This window comes from Ranitomeya variabilis, chromosome 8 (assembly GCF_051348905.1).
Source record: "Ranitomeya variabilis isolate aRanVar5 chromosome 8, aRanVar5.hap1, whole genome shotgun sequence".
Taxonomy (NCBI): domain Eukaryota; kingdom Metazoa; phylum Chordata; class Amphibia; order Anura; family Dendrobatidae; genus Ranitomeya; species Ranitomeya variabilis.
In genome coordinates, this window is record NC_135239.1 from 40,794,425 (window position 1) to 40,813,488 (window position 19,064).

Here is a 19,064-nt window from a genome sequence, read left to right on the forward strand (position 1 = left end):
TTCTTTTTTTGCACATTGAGCTGATGTTTTAGTGATTCCATCTTGAGGTACATGTGATATTTTGATCACTTTTATTGTATTTTTAAGGTGACCAAAAAACAGCAAGTCTGGTATTTTGGTTTCTTTTATGTTCGTCATTTAATGAATAATTTAAATAATATTATGTTTTGACAGAATGGACTTTCTCGGACACCTTGATGCCAAATATGATTATTGTTGTCATTTTTTAACTTCTATATTTTTGAATGGGGAAAGAGGGTTGATTCAAAGTTTATATATTTTTAAAACTTTTTTTTACTTTATATTCTAGCCCCTGTAAGGGACTTGAACTTGTGATCAACTTGTACTATATTTTGCAATACCATAGTATTGCAGTATATGGCGAAATTGCAGTTCATGTGCACATAGAAAATTACATCATAAAAAGTGGCTGTCAGTAACTGATAGCAGCAACTAAATAGTTAACAACAGCGGAGTTCAACCCTGGCTTCTGCTGTTAGGGACAGATGACAGCAATGTAACACAGTTGGAATCTGCTGTGGATGAACCAGGTTCAATACAGCCCTAAGCAAAAGGGCTGTGGCAAAAATGTACATCCCAGGTCGATAAGGGGATTAACTCTATTATATCTATATTTGTTTGTAAGCTACTTAGAAATCTCTACAGCAATTGTAAAGTTTTATACAAAGCATTTCATAGTCCTCTCTTTTGTAGAGAAAAATGTAATAAAAATGAAATGTTTCAGTTGGAAGAAAAGAACAACTTGTGTATCAGGCCATTTCAATAATACAAAAGTCCTTGGAAGCCTTGTAACTATGATTATATAAATCAAATGTAGCATTTGTGGCTTTATAATTAAACTCACTGGAACTGCTATTAATTTTAATGGTATTACAGAAGAACTAACTGGAAAGTCATTAACAAATAAAAGTCAGTAAATAAATACGGAACGGCTACTTTTAATTTTCTAATTTCATTTTTTTATCACCTCTCCTAATTTTATAATGACACAGAAAAATTGATTTAAATTCAAATGCGGCTTGTTTTATTTTTGTAAATTTACTAGAGTGTTTGACTATTTCTATGGTTTTTCTTGTGTTATATGGTACAGTCACAGGTTTACCGTGACAGAGAGGGACTAGAAGACCGCAGCGTCTGATTTCACGTACCCCTGCACTCATTAGAAGCACTTCTCCTTCATATTAAATGGTACAGGATTATGTTAGCAGTGCAGGGGTTAAACTGTTCAGTTCAGAATCTATGAAGCTTTCCTACCTGAATGATCTCAACTGCTCAAAATTGGCCACTCGCCTCTCCTATACATACTGGCTTCTGGCAATCAGGATTGCCAGTGTTAGTCTTATACTGCCTTGTGAGGAGTTGGTTGTTTGTAGAGGCATTTGGAGTGTTGATCTGTGACTGTTGCTAGGAGTTTCGGTTGTGTGCAAATTCTAAGGCTATGTGCACACGTTGCGGATTTTGCTATGGAACTGCAGTGAATATGATGCTGGAGATTAGCAGAAGTTTTCCATGTGATTTACAGTAGCATGTAAACCTATGGAAAACCAAATCCGCAGTGCACATGCTGTGGAAAATTCCGCACTGAAAAGTTGTGGTTTATTTTCCGCAGCATGTCAATTCTTTGTGCGGATTCCACAGCATTTTACTCCTGTTCCATAATTGGAATCCGCAGGTGTCAAAATGCATGTGAAATCCGTACAAAATCTGCATTAAATCCGCAGTAAATCCGCTGTGGCATTTTACCACGCAGGGCGTTTTGCCTGCAGATTTTGCAGAATCCGTGCGTAAAAATCCTCAATGGAATCCGCAACGTGTGCTCATACCCTAATCCTCTCAAATTTGGTTTTCCTTCCTTTTTCTCCCTGATGTACCTCTCTGTTGTCTGTGAGTGCATATCTGTATGTTTGGTATTTCATTTTTTCCTATATGTCCTCTGGGGTCCATAGGGGGAATTGATGCTAGGAACCTACCTTACAGTTACAGTTACGTCCATATATATTTGGACAGAGACAACATTTTTCTAATTTTGGTTATAGACATTACCACAATGAATTTTAAACAAAACAATTCAGATGCAGTTGAAGTTCAGACTTTCAGCTTTCATTTGAGGGTATCCACATTAAAATTGGATGAAGGGTTTAGGAGTTTCAGCTCCTTAACATGTGCCACCCTGTTTTTTAAGGGACCAAAAGTAATTGGACAATTGACTCCAAGGCTATTTCATGGACAGGTGTGGGTAGTCCCTTCGTTATGTCATTCTCAATTAAGCAGATAAAAGGCCTAGAGTTGATTTGAGGTGTGGTGCTTGCATTTGGAAGGTTTTGCTGAGAAGTAAACATGCGGTCAAAGGAGCTCTCCATGCAGGTGAAACAAGCCATCCTTAAGCTGCGAAAACAGAAAAAACCCATCCGAGAAATTGCTACAATATTAGGAGTGGCAAAATCTACAGTTTGGTACATCCTGAGAAAGAAAGAAAGCACTGGTGAACTCCTCAATGCAAAAAGACCTGGGCGCCCACGGAAGACAACAGTGGTGGATGATCGCAGAATAATCTCCATGGTGAAGAGAAACCCCTTCACAACAGCCAACCAAGTGAACAACACTCTCCAGGAGGTCGGCGTATCAATATCCAAATCTACCATAAAGAGAAGACTGCATGAAAGTAACTACAGAGGGTTCACTGCACGGTGCAAGCCACTCATAAGCATCAAGAACAAAAAGGCTAGACTGGACTTTGCTAAAAAACATCTAAAAAAGCCAGCACAGTTCTGGAAGAACATTCTTTGGACAGATGAAACCAAGATCAACCTCTACCAGAATGATGGAAAGAGAAATGTATGGCGAAGGCGTGGTACAGCTCATGATCCAAAGCATACCACATCATCTGTAAAACACGGCGGAGGCAGTGTGATGGCTTGGGCATGCATGGCTGCCAGTGGCACTGGGTCACTAGTGTTTATTGATGATGTGACACAGGACAGAAGCAGCCGAATGAATTCTGAGGTCTTCAGAGCCGCCATACTGTGTGCTCAGATCCAGCCAAATGCAGCCAAACTGATTGGCAAAGAAGTGGAATATTCTTGAATGGCCAAGTCAGTCACCTGATCTCAACCCAATTGAGCATGCATTTCACTTGTTATAGACTAAACTTCAGACAGAAAGGCTCACAAACAAACAGCAACTGAAAACCACCGCAGTGAAGGCCTGGCAGAGCATCAAAAAGGAGGAAACACAGTGTCTGGTGATGTCCATGAGTTCAAGACTTCAGGCAGTCATTGCCAACAAAGGGTTTTCAACCAAGTACTAGAAATTAACATTTTATTTAAAATTATTGAATCTGTCCAATTACTTTTGGTCCCTTTAAAAACAGGGTGGCACATGTTAAGGAGCTGAAACTCCTAAACCCTTCATCCAATTTTAATGTGGATACCCTCAAATGAAAGCTGAAAGTCTGAACTTCAACTGCATCTGAATTGTTTTGTTTAAAATTCATTGTGGTAATGTCTATAACCAAAAGTAGAAAAATGTTGTCTCTGTCCAAATATATAAATATATATGGATGTAACTGGATATACAAATACCTGTTAGCTATTATCCCTGTTATAGTGGTGCATCAACTGTAAAACACAGGCAGCTCCTGTACATCTAATGTGTGCACATCATTACAGGAATGTACAATTACGGTAGTTTGCATTAAAGGTGTTCTTTACTTAAATGAAGTTATAATAATACCACATACTGTACAAGGGAGAAATACTGACACACCAAGATTGGACTACATATTTCACCACATAATGACCAAATAATACCACATACAAGGGAAAAATACTGCCACGCCATGACTAGACCACATATTACCACATACAAGGAACAAATGCCACCACACCATGACCAGATCAGATATTATCCCCACATAATGACCAAATAATACCACATAAAATGGAGAAATACAGCCACACCATGACCAGACCAGATATTACCACCACAGTGACCGAATACTACAATACCAATCATGAATAAATCTTACAATACTAACAACACTGTTATTACCACCAGTGACATTATACACAGGAGTGTATAGTGTACAGTATAGTGTCAGTGTTCAGGTAATACAATAATCACCAGTGACATTATAAACAGGAGCTCTGTGTATTGTGTATAGTTTACAGGTAGTACAGGTATAACCAATTACAGTATACACAGGAGCTCTGTATATAGTGTCAGTGTACAGGTAATACAGTGATCACCAGTGACATTATACAAAAGAGCTCTGTACATAGTGTCAGTGTACAGGAAATATAGTGATCACCAGTGACATTATACACAGGAGCTCTGTATATAATGTCAGTGTTCAGGTAATATAGGGATCACCAGTGACATTATACACAGGAGCTCTGTATATAGTCTCAGTGTTCAGGTAATATAGGGATCACCAGTAATATTATACACAGAAGCTCAGTATATAGAGTCAGTGTACAGATAATACAGGTATGAAAATAAATGAAGAAAATGAAGCGTCAAGCAGTATATGCTGGTTTCAGTATACCAACTTTCATCAGCTCTTGAGGATCGTATCTGGACATACCGGTATATTTTGAGTAATACCTTGGTGCCGTTCACCTTTGGATCTTTCTGGTTGCCATGAAAATAAATTGAGCTACCAATCCGGATATAGTATATAGCAAGGTAGTGGTAAGATTAAAATATAACTTTTAATAATCCTTTTAAAATAGACCCTTAGTCTCAATAAGATAACAAACACAACAGACACATATATATAAAATAATAGTGTGATGCGTCCAACAATACAAAGGTATTATTAAATGGGGATTAAGAGTGAACATTGGTTTAATAATACCTTTGTACTGTTGGACGCATCACACTGCAATACTGTAACTCTACGGATAATACAGGGATCACCAGTGACACTACATACAGGAGCTCTGTATATATTGTACAGGTAATACAGGGATCACAGGTGACATCATACACAGGAGCTCTGTATAAATTGTACAGGTAATACAGGCATCACAGGCAGTGTCGGACTGGGGTGCCAAGGGCCCACCCGTAACTGACTTTGGGGGGCCCACTTTTCACACAAATTTTACACTGCCCTCATTCACAAATTTACCTGAATCTCTATATAACAATAAACTGGGCAGTTTGGTTAATGAATGAGGAGATGCTGCTTTTTTCTGTACAGAGAGAATCAAGTGAATTATGCCAAGTACAGCCCATACAGTGGGGTTGGGGGCCCAGATCTGCACAGGAGCCCGCCGGGGGATTCCCCTGTTACTCTGTGGGCCAGTCCGAGCCTGATCACAGGTGACATCATAAACAGGAGCTCTGTATATATTGTACAGGTAATACAGGGATCACAGGTGACATCATACACAGGAGCTCTGTATATAGCTTTAAGTGTGTGTGTACATGTGATACAGTGACTCACCAGTGACGTTTCTAGGTGAAATCCTATATCTTCACTTTTCTTCTTCGTCTTAGAGACTGCCATGACTTCTTCTTGCTGGGAGTTGTCTCTACAGGAAATAACAGTCATTTATAGCTGATCTATTCCAGAGCACATTCCTCCCTTTTTTCCTGACTACTACACTATGCCAGAGGAAGAATAAAAGCAACAGTGACGCCCTACACAGTAACAAGACCCCCCTTCCATGGAAAACAGTCTCCTAAAAGTAAATTATATTACAGCAGTAATAATGGATCGCCCCCACGTGAGGGCAATCGGGTACTCGGTACCGGGTCCTTCAGTTCTCGATGGGGACGTCACGGTGGCCTGACCCGGTCCGTGGCCCTTTGAGGGGCGTCCAATAAAAGTAATATGCTTTACGGGAATAGTGTTCGTGACGCCACCTGTGGTATTCGGTCAGGGTGACCGACGCTGCTTAGGGGTCCTCTGGGGTGATGTTATGGCAGCTAGATTGTATACCTTCCCACAGGTCAAGTGTATCCCCAGGACTTCTCAGAAGTGGAGATGGTGATGGTGTAAGGCGCAGTGAATAACGAGGACACAAGGTTGCAGTCTCTTTACCTTTTACTGAAGACTTCAGCATCCACAGTCCAAGGAACAGACCACAGGGCAGGCAGAGTCTGGCCGGTCCGAAGGCAAATCCAGAGTCCCCTTATCCAGGTGGAAATCAGTAGTCTTCCTACTAGCGCCTGTGTGTTGTAGTACCTCCCTGCTGAGCAACTCGGTAAGGTCCTCACAACTTTTGTAGATGTTCTAGATGTCTTCCTCTCTGTCCCCCAGATGATATGGATAGGACAAATCCGTATGACTGATGGCCTGAGGCTTGTTTATAGGGACCCTAGAGACGCCCCGACCCACACAATTTGCCACCGTGTCTTCTTAGGTATTAAGGTCGGGCAGCCAACTTGGAATTGACTGTCGTGCCGGTCTCTGAAGTAATGCGTAGAGTCAATTACTCCCTCGGTGTTCTGGCCACTGGCTACGCGCCTTAGAAGGAGGCTGCCTATTTCAGGGCAGAACTCCTTCTGGTGTTATCTCCTTGTGCTGTGACTTTGTTTCTCACTTTCTACAACACAGTTCTCTTCGTGTCCTTTCTTAGGATGCTGCAGCATGTGGGGCAGGCGCAGCTCCGTAGCTTTCTATCCCGCTAGGCCTCTGACAGGATCCCACCCCTGTCAGGGACCCTCTGTCTGCAGCTCAGATGTTCCTCCTTTCCCCCTGTCTACCTGACAGGTCCTCTCTGGGTCAAACCCAGGCAGCGTCTCTCTAACTTCCTATCCAAACCACCAGTTTTACCCTTCTGTGAGGAGTGCCCTAGTAGATAGGAGCAAGGCTCCCCCTGGTGGATTGGAGTGTGAAGTGTGGTGTGTGGTTTGTGATACCTGGAAAGATGAACTCCTTTATTACCTTCAGACGTAATATCACTCCCCCTTGTGGAAGAATGACATTACTGCAACAACCAGGACTCTGGGGCGCTGCAATAATGTCTCCCACTTGCCACCATACACTAATAATGTATGTTGCTCATTCTGACCCCCATACAGTAATTAAAGGGAACCTGTCTGGTCCCCCATGCCCTCCAACCAAGCAACATTCACTTGTTTGAGTAAACTTCCTGCTACTTTCACACTTCCGTCTTATGGCCTACGTCGCGTAAAACTGCATCCGCTGCCCACGTTGTGCTACATTTAGCACAACGTCCGTCGGGCCGACGGTTTGCGACGGCCCCGTACCGACGGAAGTGTGAAAGTAGCTGGTTAGGTAGTTTACTCATAAATAAGTGAATGCTGCTAGGTTGGAGGGCATGGGGGATGTAAGAGGTTCCCTTTAAGTCCCTCATCCTGGCCACCTTTACTTAATAATGTGCCCCATCATGGCCCCCTTTGTCCTTTGTCATGGTCTGTGCCCCCTAATTCCCTTGGCCCTATGACGGGGCACAGCCAGGACCAAGAGATCTAGGGGGCATAGCCAGGTGACCTAGGGGGCACAGCAAGTGCCAGGGGGCCTAGCCAGGGCAAGGGGGTCTAGCCAAGGCCAGTGGGCCTCTGTCCCTTGTCTCTGGCTGTACCTCCTAGGTCCATTAGCCTGGCCCCAGGAACATGCCGCATCCACAGTGACATTAGAAAGAAAAAAAAAGATCCCTCTTACTTGCCTGCACTCCCAGCGCTGCACAGCGTCGTCTTCTTATATCTGGCGCAATCATGTTAAAATGGCCGCTGGCCTAGCAGAAGTCAGCAGCTGGCGCAACTGTGCCTGACAGTGACGTCATTCACCGGCGACATCAATGTCATGAGCCGCCTGCGATGGGTGCACACAAGTCAGCCATCTGCCTCTGCTAGGTCGATGGCCTATTGAGACGGCGACGGGGCAATACACTTCAACTCAATGTGCGTCCGAGGACACACATTCAGTTCACAGCAGCGGCAACTTCTGCATCCTGCTTGGGGACCCGCCAAAGCCCCAGGGCCCACTGAAAAATTCTCCACTGGTCTCAGGGGACCTGTCCGACCCAGTTTGTGTATATACTGTACATATGTAACCAGACAATATGACCATTCTGTAAAATTGGTGCCATTAATGAGCGCATACCTCGGGGATTACGCGTTTCTCTACGCCCGACCCTATTTTCAGAGAAACCAGATTTTTGTTCTAAGTTTGAAGGTATTCTCAATAAATGCTCCATGGATATTATGATTTTAACCATAGAATATCTTCAGAAAGAGATTTCTGAGATAGAGAAGCAATTGGAGGTTACTCACCAACAACTGCGTGATACACTTTCTACTGAGAAATTTGATGGTAGGAAACAAAAAATTGAGAAAACTATTGAGGACTTCAGAAATCAACTACAGGACAGGAAACGTTTAAAGTTTTTACGAGATACAGAAGACTACCATCGCAAAACTGTATACAGATGGCGTGATAATAACACCCAGAGGGATCGTCGACAATTTAGACGTGGATATTCCACTGCCTCCTCCAGCTCCGATAATGACTCTAACCCTCGTGATACCTTTCCTTTTTTAGAGCAAAGGCGAGGTCGGTCCAACAGAGGCCGACGAGGAGGGGCTCCGGAACCCGTCGACGTCAACTCCAGAATCAGAACTCGGTCTCAGGTAGGGACCAATTGGTCTATAACATCTCCTCATACAATCTCTCACCATCTGAACTAACTGTTCTACAAAAGGGACTTTCCTTCTGTCCCACTCCATCATTCAATGAGTTCCAACTTTATCAGGAACTTCAACGTTTCTTCAGAAATCTTAGATTGAAAGTACATTTTTCTACGGCTGAAACCAGTGACCGCAGTTCGAATTTTACCTCTGATATAACACAAAGTGCATTCAGTCTCAGTGATCTTAATTTGTCTGTACCCAGTAACTATAATCCGCCTAAATCAAACCACCCGGTGGAGACATACATCTCGCTGGTAACACAGGACATTCAGAATAAATGTACTCTAATTGGTCAGGGTCTTATTCCCATTAAGAGAAATTGCACCCCCCTTGAAAAGAGAGCCTTGGACAGTCTGAAGAACAATAAGTCTATCACCATTAAACCGGCTGACAAGGGGGGTGCGATTGTTGTTATGGACACTTCGTACTATAATACTATGGTTTTTCAACATTTGAATGATCACATGACCTATTTACCTGTGGATAGAGATCCTACTTCAGAGATCTCCCGACAGATCCAACAGTTGATTAAACTGTACAAGGAACAAAACGTCATTGACTCTAAACTTGGTGAATTTATGTATAATATGCATCCGGTAATTCCGGTTTTCTATGTGTTACCGAAAATTCACAAACATTTAACACGTCCTCTAGGAAGACCTATTGTAGCGTCCACTGACTCTTTATTGTCACCAATAGCTAGAACAATTGAAAAAATTCTAACCCCTCTATTGACACACATTGCCTCCTTTATTAAAGACACTACTGACTTTTTGCAGTATCTTAAGTCAATGGGTACCTTACCTCAGGGATGTTTACTCGTCACCATGGACGTGAATAATTTGTACACTAGTATTGATCACACTAGAGGTCTACATGCTATTCAATGGTTTCTGGATACATATACCGACTTTTCTGTGAGACAAAAGGAATTTTGTTTGACTATGTTAGATCTGGTTTTATCCAAGAATTTTTTTATGTTTGCCGATCAGTTTTTTCTCCAGAAGGTCGGGACCGCTATGGGGTCGAATGTCGCGCCTCCATATGCAAACATCTTTATGGCATTTTTTGAAGAAAAATTTGTTTACATCCATCATTTATATATTCAACACGTAGTATGTTGGAAAAGATTTATAGATGATGTTTTCTTGATATGGAGGGGCGACGAGTCATCCCTTACACAATTCTTTCAGGATCTAAATTGTTTGATACCCAAGTTGACATTTACTATGGTGAAAGATCCCCAGAAAGTGAGTTTTTTGGATACACTAGTGAGTTTGAAGGAGGATGGGACACTAGACATTGATTTATATATAAAAACCACTGATAGAAATAGTCTATTGGAGTTTTCAAGTTGTCACCCAAGTCATGTAAAGAGATCTTTACCAAAGTCACAAATTGAACGCATTAGACGCATCGTCACCAGACCTGATGTGTTGCAACAACGTATTCATGAGATGCAAACAAAATTTAGGGCACGGGGTTACCCCCCCTCGGTTCTTAATAGAGCCACGGATCAACCGGATATACGTCCCCAAAAGACGAAGAGAGTGGCCTGTGTAACCACCTATCACCCTTACACGAATTTTTTGAAAGGCCCCATTTTGGAACATTGGCCATTACTTCATAAAGCCTATCCCACTATCTCTGAATTTAGGATACCACCCCTATTATGTTATAAGAAGCCACAAAATATTAGGAACATTTTAGTGAAAGCAGATGTGGGCAGTGATAGGAGGGATTTGAGGCAAGCCACACTTATGACACAGAGAAGGGGTACATTTCCGTGTCTACATTGTTCACAGTGTTCCAACGTTACCAAAGGAGAAACCTTCTCACATCCACGATCAGGAAAATTATTTCCCATAAAAGGTTTTTTTACATGCGACTCTACTCATGTCGTTTACTTGATCAAATGTCCTTGCGGTCTCGGATATGTTGGAGAGACTACCCAACATATCCGAGACCGCATCTCTAAACATAAGTCTACTATTCGATGTGGTCGTACATTACTACCGATTCCCGCACACTTTATATCAGTAGGACACTCGATATCTCAATTGAGGTTTCAAGTTCTTGAGAGTATCCCTCCACTGAGACGGGGTGGCAATAGAGTCGCGAAACTGAAAGAAAGAGAATCCTTTTGGATTTTCACACTCCAAACTCTCCATCCCCTGGGTATGAATAGGGAGTATGAGATACTTCCCTACTGAAATTCAGCTTTAGATTTATTCTTGTGTTGTATCATAGTATAATCATGTTTCTATTTTTTTCTAGATGCCTTCTTGATTCGAATATTATTCAACTTGATCTGTTTCCTTACTTGAGAACACGTTTTCTATACTATATGTTGCTATATATAATATGTGTATAATCATTGTTGATAAGGATTATATTATAACAATATTTTGATGTCGTTCCCTTCCTTTTTCTTCAGTCTGATTGGTTTCCTTAATAGATTTTCTCTATTTTCTCTCTTTTCGCATTTCTCTAGCCTGGGTCTTCCAGTACACTGGTTTATGGGTGTCGTTTCCCCCTTTTTTTTCTTCTCCTTTGGACCAGGTGGGTTCTTAGTATATAAGTCAGATTTATTGTGCTTTAGTATTATTTATTCAGCTTATGTTTGTTAGTACCGTACTCTGGTATTCCCCAGACATCACTTTTTCTTACAGATTATTCTGGTTAGTTACCGCTCACTACACTAGGGGGCGCCTGTCATAAGGCTGATTAATCTGTAGTAAATTCATTGAATCATGTTGTACCTACAGCAGTTCCCCCTGCTACCTTCTGCGCATGTGCTAGCTTTCACTTTCACATTTACTTCATACATAGCACTTGCTATGACTGGAAGTGACGTATCAGCGTTCACTGCATTTATATCCACTTTACGGCACCTCTTTCACTCCTGGCTCACACACACACCGGTCTCCTGAGGACGGACATGCATTAAGGTATTTATACTTCTATCTTGTATCTTCTACTGCCACTCAGTCCCCCTGGTATTAGAGCGATGTTCTGGTTTGTTGTAAATAGGATTGGCTGATTCCCCTTAGACTGCCTGTTCACTTATCCAGGATTCAGGTATTTTGTGAACTACAGTGTATGGTATTTACCCTGGCGTTTTTTCATAGGTTATAGCTACTCACTGACTGCACGTGGCTCTTTTGTTTCTGTTTCTTTTTCTTTTTTTCTTGTTATCTGAAGCCTCCATGATGTCCATATGGTTTATTGCTGCTGGGTTCACCCATATATCTCTCTCATATTCCTTTATCTACTCACTTATTTCTGGTGATTTTTTTCCTTAGGATTTTTCACTATCATGTGGTATGACCTGATTAGATACACAGATAATGAGATGAATTGTCCTGTATACTATATCATTTAATGTATGATTATATGTTGTTTATTGTTTATCATAGACTTCCGTGAAAAAGGCTTTAAATTAGCCGAAACGTTGGAGATAATCTGTTTATTAAGACCGGTAGTGAATAAATCCACTTTTTCAAATATAAACATTTGTCTGTTTTTGAGTGCCAGAGGTTGTATAAAAATATATATTTAGTTTCTTTTTCCTCTGAGCACCGCCCTATTATATGGAGTGCGCCCCTCCTGCTCTAAATATATTAATGAGGAAAGACTTCCATCTGCTGGCCAGCCAAAATCAAGCGGAACCAAAGTGTGCTGGAAGATTTGCAGAGGGACGAACCTTGTGTGCTGGATGAGATCAGGTGACTCTCTGTAAGAACTGCCCTGATATAAAAGCCCAGCGTGCCAAACCACAGGGGAATTTGGTGCCAGAAAAGAGAGCACGAGCAGACGTGCTCCAGAGACTCCACTGAGACCAACATGACAGGCCTCAGCAGGGAGTCTGTGGTACCTGGGTGTCGGTCAGGAAGATATCCCAGAGTGTGGCTTAAGCTGGTCTGAGCTGTAATCTGCACCCTGCACTGGTCAAGCTTCCAGGTTCCGACTACGCCTGTCAAGAGTTGAAGACCAATCCTCTCTTCCCCCAGCCTGAGAGACTTTCGTCGATGAACAAGCCGAGAAGAGCCATGCAGAAATTGCGACAGGAGAGGCACGCCTGCAAGAGAGGGATAGTGCAAATGAGCATGACCATCACTTCCAGCTATCACCTACGGTACCAGGGTTAGCTGGGACTAGGTTTACAAATTGGGAGGGGGCCGGTTGGGGCACAGGAGGCTCAAAGGGCTTTAATAGGCTAAGTCAGGAAGAGACTTGTGGCCTAGCGTGAAAACCAGATGACCACCACTAGAGACAGATCTTCAAGTGAGAACTCACGTTCTGTTTGCCAAGACTGGGCACACCACTAACTTTAAGTACTGAGAGACTTTCTAGCTTGTTCATAACCTCTTATAATCCTCTATATTGTTAAATTGCATATTTACTAACCCTAATTGTTTACAGGTTATCGTTGTATAAAAATACCAAAATATCAACCCCTGGCTGTTTCCACCTCGTGATCTCTGTACGTTGCATCCAGGCACCTGCATTAGACATACACTATTGCTCGCAAATTACCTGAATGGGGGAGAGGGACAGATATAGGGCTGATTCAGAAGTTCAGCAAGGTACGTGACCCTGGCGTCTTCACCATCAGAAGCAATTTAAGGAGCAGAGAAAGCTACGGCACCCCTAGTGTTAGGGACAGGAAAGGAGCCCCAAGTATTCTGACAACAGAGTTGTGACAGGTATGATTGGAAAATTAGATGCAAAACATACTGAAATGCGTGGATGAATGGAAGATCAAGGTTTCAGGGCTCAAAACAATATGTCTTAGATACGTGTTAATATAGTGTATTGGTGGAGTTCTTGAACTTGGACTACTTCTAATTTACAGAATAAAAGGGCTACTGGATTCTGTAGATCACCCTGACTACAAGGAACATTCCTAACACTATTTATTTCAATCGCTGTTTGTTTAATATTCTGCAACAAAGAGTGTCTAATTGGAAATTTCTAACCCATGCCGTAAAAGTTTGATGTTTTTGGAAGTCTGAGTTCATGCACTCTGTTCACGTTAATCTTCTGGTACAGTATATTACTATATAGATTTAAAAGAAAACCTTTGGGATGAATCCAAGTGCAAAAGTTGTAGCGTGTATATGATACGACACGATACGATACAATACACTTTATTGATCCCAGGGGAAATCATGGTATTACAGCAGCAATACAAACAGCACTACATAAAATATTAGGACACAAATCTTGCACAAGTATACCAACATTACATAACAAATAAATGTGGGTAGTGCAAGTATATAAGTCACTTAATTGACATTAGTACACCTGCAATCAGTCATTGTTGTCTACCACCCTTAGGAAATTATTATACACTAGATGGTGGCCCGATTCTAACGCATCGGGTATTCTAGAATATGCATGTCCATGTAGTATATTGCACAGCCCACGTAGTATATTGCCCAGCCATGTAGTATATTGCCCAGCCACGTAATATATTGCCCAGCCACGTAGTATATTGCCCAGTCACGTAGTATATTGCCCAGCCACGTAGTATATTGCCCAGCCACGTAGTATATTGCCCAGTCACGTAGTATATTGCCCAGCCACGTAGTATATAGCACAGCCCATGCAGTGTATAACAGACAACATAGCATATAACACAGCCACGTAGTTTATAACAGCCCACGCACGCAGTATATAACACAGCCCACGTAGTGTATAACACAGGCCACGTAGTATATAACACAGGCCACGTAGTATATTGCACAGCCCACCTAGTATATAGCCCAGCCCATGCAGTATATAGCACAGCCCATGTAGTATATAGCACAGCCCATGTAGTATATAGCTCAGCCCATGTAGTATATAGCACAGCACACGCAGTATATTGCACAGCCCACGTAGTATATAGCAGCCCACGTAGTATATTGCACAGCCCACGTAGTATATTGCACAGTCCACATAGTATATTGCACAGCCCACGTAGTATATAGCAGCCCACAAAATATATTGCACAGCCCACGTAGTATATTGCACAGCCCACGTAGTATATAGCAGCCCACGTAGTATATAGCAGCCCACGTAGTATATTGCACAGCCCACGTATTATATTGCACAGCCCACATAGTATATTGCACAGCCCACGTATTATATTGCACAGCCCACGTATTATATTGCACAGCCCAGGTAGTATATTGCACAGCCCACGTATTATATTGCACAGCCCACGAAGTATATTGCACAGCCCACGTATTATATTGCACAGCCCACATATTATATTGCACAGCCCATGTAGTATATTGCGCAGCCCACGCAGTATATAGCAGCCCACGCAGTATATTGCACAGCCCACATATTATATTGCACAGCCCAGGTAGTATATTGCACAGCCCACGTAGTATATAGCAGCCCATGTAGTATATTACACAGCCCACATAGTATATTGCACAGCCCACGTATTATATTGCACAGCCCACATAGTATATTGCACAGCCCACGTAGAATATAGCAGCCCACGTAGTATATTGCACAGCCCACGTATTATATTGCACAGCCCACGTAGTATATTGCACAGCCCACGTAGTATATTGCACAGCCCACGCAGTATATAGCAATGTGGGCATCATATCCCTGTTAAAAAAAAGAATTAAAATAAAAAATAGTTATATACTCACCTTCCGTTGGCCCCGGATCCAAGCGAAGCGGTTACCGACGCTCTTCGGGCGCTCCGGAACCAAGAGTGCATTGCGGTCTCTCGATGATGACGTAGCGGTCTCACGAGACTGCTACGTCATCATCTCGCGACACTACAATGCATGGAGCGGTCACCGGAGCGTAGCGAGGAGCTGGAAAGGCCGGTTCTGGATCCGAGGGGCCGACGGACGGTGAGTATATAACGATTTTTTATATTTTTTTATTATTTTTAACATTAGATTTTTTAACTATTGATCCCGCATAGGCAGCATCAATAGTTAAAAGTTGGTCACACAAGGTTAAAAGCAGCGGTAACGGAGTGCGTTACCCGCGGCATAACGCGGTCCATTACCGCTGCAATTAACCCTGTGTGAGCGCTGACTGGAGGGGAGTATGGAGCGGGCACTGACTGCGGGGAGGAAGGAGCGGCCATTTTGCCGCCAGACTGTGCCCGTCGCTGATTGGTCGTGGCTGTTTTGCCGCGACCAATCAGCGACTTGGATTTCCATGACAGACAGAGGCCGCGACCAATGAATATCCATGACAGACAGACAGACAGACAGAAAGACGGAAGTGACCCTCAGACAATTATATAGTAGATCCCCATAGCAGTAGGTACAAATGATTTCCTGAATTTCTCCTTCTTACACCTTAGTAGGATTAGACGACTGCTGAATGTGCTCTTCTGCTTCAAGAACAGCTCGTATAATGGGTGTGTATTATTGTTCATTATAGCCCTACACTTCTTCTGAATCCTATCCTCCAATACCTCCTCAAAAGAGTCCAGATGGAGGCCAACAGCCATGTTTGCCTTCTTGATAAGCTTGTTGAGCTTATTAGCGTCAGATACTTGCACACTACTGCCCCAGCATATGATAGCAAAAAAAATGGCGCTTGCCACAATGGACTGGTAGAACATTTCCAGCATTTTACTGCACACAATGAACGACTTCAGCTTCTGAAGAAAGTACAGTCTGCTCATTCCCTTATTGTAAACCTTTTCTGTATGACGCCTCCAATCGAGTTTACTGTCAAGGTGAACCCCAAAATATTTGTAGCTCTCAACAATCTCAACCTCCCGGCCAGCAATATTGATCGGTATGTAATCCTCCTTTTTCCTTCTATAACTCACCACCAACTCCTTGGTTTTCTTTACATTTAGCTCTAGACAATTAGTCCAGCACCAATCCACAAAGTCAGAGACCACCCTTCTATATTCCTCCTCCCCCCAGCCCCCCACAATGCCCCTACAATCACTGAGTCATCTGGGAATTTTTGGAGGTGACAAAAATCTGATTTATACAATGTTAAGAGGAAGGGCGACAGCACTGTACCCTGAGGGGCTCCAACACTGCTCCGAACACTGCCAGATACCACCTCCCCCATCCTTACAAACTGCGGCCTGTCTGTCAAGTACTCGCTTATCCAGTTCTCCATCCCCTCATCCACTGCCATATCAGTCAGCTTATTACCTAGTAAGAGCGGCTGTAAGGTATTGAAAACACTTGAAAAGTCAAAGAACATGGCACGCACTGAATAATGAATGTACTATATGTAGCAGAGACACTACAGCATCATCCACCCCCATTCTCTGCTGGTACGCAAACTGTAGGGGGTCAGTAAAAGCCATCACCCTCGGACACAAGTAGGCCAGTATTATTCTCTCCAAGTACTTCATAGGATGTGATGTTAAGGCCACTGGACGATAGTCTCGTAGGGAAGTTGGAAAAGTGGTCTTCGGAAACGGCACCAGGCAGCTGGTCTTCCACCATTCTGGTACACCCTGTGATTGAAGGCTCCAGTTAAACAGGTGCTGGAAGACAGTACACAGTTGTTTGCACACACTCTGAGGACAGGTGGACTGAGGCCATCAGGTCCAGCTGCTTTGCCAATAACTAGTCTACTAAACTGTTTTCTCACGTCACTTTGGGAGACAGTGAAAGCAGGCAGTTTATCCCCCAATGATATAGAGGTAATAGTTGCTCCCAGCTAGGTTGCTTAAAGGGGCCCAAAGTTTCCACTGCCTTAAAAAAATTACAGAGAATAAAAGAAGTCATATCAATACAAGGTTAGAATGCCAATAGTCTGCAGGATGCAGACATGCCACAGTGATATATAGTGAAGATTGCAAAACGAACAACCACTAAAGGTACCGTCACACTCAGCGATGCTGCGGCGATATAGGCAACGAGCCAACCTAAACTAGATTGCTGGAGCATCGCTGTTTAGGTCGCTGTAGAGACGTCAAATACAGCAACTCCAGAACGATGCAGGAGCGATCCTGTGACGTAACGGCGACTCACTGATCGTTCTCGCTGGTTGATAGCTCCATGTCTGGCATTGCTGGCATCGTTGCTTTTGATGTCAAACATGATGATATACGCCGACCTAGCGACGAAATAAAGTTCTGGACTTCTAGCTCCGACCAGCGATGGCACAGCGGGATCCAGATCACTGCTGCGTGTCAAACACAACGAGATCGCTATCCAGGACGCTGCAACGTCACGGATTGTTGTAGTTCTCGTTGCAAAGTTGCTGAGTGTGATGGTACCTTAACACACTCAGCAATCATGATCGGACGATTACTTAGTATTATAAGTACACATGGATAAGGCTTATATAAGGTGCCAGACACACAGTTATGTGTAACCACAGCCTATTTGTCTTGCCCATACTGATAGATCAAGCTAGCAGTCCAGCACCTATGTAACACAAGACACCAGATTTTTAAATCAGCCAAAAAGCTTGCCTCAGACAGACTTGGCTCGAGTGACTATCCAGTGGATTTCAGACAGAAGAATCCTACCTTTCACCAAATACAAGGATCTGACTTAAAACACGGCCCCCTGGGTTGCATCCACAAAGTGTCTGCTAGCCGGAGGAGCAAGCCTGAGATAAGAGCAGTCTATTTCCTGGGTCAACAGCTGGATGGACTGAACCTGGGACAAAATCAGGAGACTAGACATAATGAGTCTAGTCGGAGTCATAGTTAGGGACTACAAACATGGTCAGAATCAGTATACACCGTGTTCCAAATTATTATGCAAATTATATTTTTCTCGGATTTTCCTAAATGGTCGGTGCCAATGACATTCAGTCTAATAAAAGTCATCACCCGTTAGAGTATACATCGAATTTTATTGAACAAACCTCCCAATGATAACAGTATAATCTCCAAAATGAATAAAAACACAAAATGCACTGTTCCACATTATTAGGCACAGTAGAATTTCTAAACATTTGATATGTTTTAAAGAACTGAAATTGCTCATTTGTGGAATTTGCAGCATTACGAGGTCACATTCAGTGAACAAAAAAGCTATTAAACATCCTAACAGGCCAAGTTACATGTTAACATAGGACACCTTGTTTGATATCACCTTCACAATTCTTGCATCCATTGAACTTGTGAGTTTTTGGAGAGTTTCTGCTTGTATTTCTTTGTATGAAGTCAGAATAGCCTCCCAGAGCTGCTGTTTTGATGTGAACTGTCTCCCACCCTCATAGATCTTTCGCTTGATGATATTCCAAAGGTTCTCTATAGGGTTGAGGTAAGGGGAAGATGGTGGCCACACCATGAGTTTATCTCCTTTTATGCCCATAGCAGCCAATGACTCAAAGGTTTTCTTTGCAGCATGAGATGGTGCATTGTCATGCATGAAGATGATTTTGCTTCTGAAGGCACATTTCTGCTTTTTATA

At 42.7% G+C, this 19,064-nt stretch overlaps 1 protein-coding gene across 4 annotated transcripts in view; it reads right to left on the bottom strand.

The window, feature by feature from the left end:
- LOC143787613 (histo-blood group ABO system transferase 2-like) overlaps positions 1 to 19,064 on the bottom strand; it is an 83,505-nt gene that overhangs the window by 51,908 nt on the left and 12,533 nt on the right. The window contains exon 1 of one of the 4 annotated variants that reach the window (XM_077276516.1): positions 5,471 to 5,554. The exons of the other annotated variants lie outside the window; for them this stretch is intronic. The gene's annotated coding sequence lies outside the window, so the exon portion shown is untranslated. Of the gene's footprint in view, positions 1 to 5,470; positions 5,555 to 19,064 lie in introns of those variants that run through there. 4 annotated transcript variants of the gene reach the window in all.